We start from the raw sequence: 2,500 nt of genomic DNA, 5'->3' as shown, positions 1-2,500 counted from the left end.
TTGGGCAAAACCAAGCGGATACGGCCAAGAGTCGGTGGAAAATGGCCCGAAAACAGTCCAGCGGCAAGCGGAAACGGCTAACGTTGGGACAAAGTGACCCGAAAACAGTTCAGCTGGGGAAAATTAAGCGGATGCAGCCAAGCGTTGGGGAAAACTAAGCGGATCCGACCCAGAGTCGGTGGAAATTGGCCCGAAAACAGCCCAGCGGCAAGCGGAAGCGGCTAACGTTGGGGAAAAGTGACCCGAAAACAGTTCAGCGGGGGAAAACTAAGCGGATGCGGCCACGCGTTGGGGAAAACTAAGCGGATACGGCCAAGTGTTGGGGAAAAATGGCCCGAAAACAGCCCAGCGGCAAGCGGAAGCGGCTAACGTTGGGGAAAAGTGACCCGAAAATAGTTAAGCGGGGGAAAACTAAGCGGATGCGGCCACGCGTTGGGGAAAACTAAGCGGATGCGGCCAAGTGTCGGTGGAAATTGGCCCGAAAACAGCCCAGCGGCAAGCGGAAGCGGCTAACGTTGGGCAAAAGTGACCCGAAAACAGTTCAGCGGGGGAAAACTAAGCGGATGCGGCCACGCGTTGGGGAAAACTAAGCGGATACGGCCAAGAGTCGGTGGAAATTGGCCCGAAAACAGTCCAGCGGCAAGCGGAAGCGGCTAACGTTGGGCAAAACTGACCCGAAAAAAGTTCAGCGGGGCAAATTTTTGAAATTTTTTTTGAAATTTTTTTGAATTTTTGAAATTTTTGAAGTTTTTTTGGGTTTTTGGACTTTTTTTGAATTTTTGAAATTTTTGAATTTTTTTGAATTTTTTTGAATTTTTTGAATTTTTTTTGAATTTTTGAATTTTTTTTTTTTTTTTGAATTTATTTGGTTTTATAAATTTTTTGTGATTTTTTGAGATTTTTTTGAATATTTTACATGGGTGATTTTGACTTGGGGGATTTTCAGGGGGTGGTAACCCTGGGCGTGGCTAGAGCCTCAAAATGCATATTCCCCTATAGGGGGGCAAGGTTTTCAAAAATGGGTGCCCCCTCATGTACACGCGCGTGGGTGTACATGGCCCCGTCGGTGCCAGCGTGGGTGGAAAATGGCCCGAAAACAGCCCAGCGGCAAGCGGAAGCGGCTAACGTTGGGCAAAACTGACCCGAAAGCAGTATAGCTTGGAAAATTAAGCGGATGCAGCCAATTGTTGGCGAAAACTAAGCGGATACGGCCAAGTGTCGGTGAAAAATGGCCCGAAAACAGTCCAGCGGCAAGCGGAAACGGCTAACGTTGGGCAAAAGTGACCCGAAAACAGTTCAGCTGGGGGAAATTAAGCGGAAGCAGCCAAGCCTTGGGGAAAACCAAGCGGATACGGCCAAGAGTCGGTGGAAAATGGCCCGAAAACAGTCCAGCGGCAAGCGGAAACGGCTAACGTTGGGACAAAGTGACCCGAAAACAGTTCAGCTGGGGAAAATTAAGCGGATGCAGCCAAGCGTTGGGGAAAACTAAGCGGATCCGGCCCAGAGTCGGTGGAAATTGGCCCGAAAACAGTCCAGTGCCAAGCGGAAGCGGCTAACGTTGGGCAAAAGTGACCCGAAAACAGTTCAGCGGGGGAAAACTAAGCGGATGCGGCCACGCGTTGGGGAAAACTAAGCGGATACGGCCAAGTGTTGGGGAAAAATGGCCCGAAAACAGCCCAGCGGCAAGCGGAAGCGGCTAACGTTGGGGAAAAGTGACCCGAAAACAGTTAAGCGGGGGAAAACTAAGCGGATGCGGCCACGCGTTGGGGAAAACTAAGCGGATCCGGCCAAGTGTCGGTGGAAATTGGCCCGAAAACAGCCCAGCGGCAAGCGAAAGCGGCTAACGTTGGGCAAAAGTGACCCGAAAACAGTTCAGCGGGGGAAAACTAAGCGGATGCGGCCACGCGTTGGGGAAAACTAAGCGGATACGGCCAAGAGTCGGTGGAAATTGGCCCGAAAACAGTCCAGCGGCAAGCGGAAGCGGCTAACGTTGGGCAAAACTGACCCGAAAACAGTTCAGCGGGGGAAAACTAAGCGGATGCGGCCACGCGTTGGGGAAAACTAAGCGGATACGGCCAAGAGTCGGTGGAAATTGGCCCGAAAACAGTCCAGCGGCAAGCGGAAGCCGCTAACGTTGGGCAAAAGTGACCCGAAAACAGTTCAGCGGGGGAAAACTAAGCGGATGCGGCCACGCGTTGGGGAAAACTAAGCGGATACGGCCAAGAGTCGGTGGAAATTGGCCCGAAAACAGTCCAGCGGCAAGCGGAAGCGGCTAACGTTGGGCAAAACTGACCCGAAAACAGTTCAGCGGGGGAAAACTAAGCGGATGCGGCCACGCGTTGGGGAAAACTAAGCGGATACGGCCAAGTGTTGGGGAAAAATGGCCCGAAAACATCCCAGCGGCAAGCGGAAGCGGCTAACGTTGGGCAAAAGTGACCCGAAAACAGTTCAGCGGGGGAAAACTAAGCGGATGCGGCCACGAGTTGGGGAAAACTAAGCG

Source organism: Carex rostrata, unplaced genomic scaffold (assembly GCF_964058835.1).
Source record: "Carex rostrata unplaced genomic scaffold, lpCarRost1.2 SCAFFOLD_36, whole genome shotgun sequence".
NCBI lineage: Eukaryota > Viridiplantae > Streptophyta > Magnoliopsida > Poales > Cyperaceae > Carex > Carex rostrata.
Note: the sequence above shows the minus strand (reverse complement) of the source record.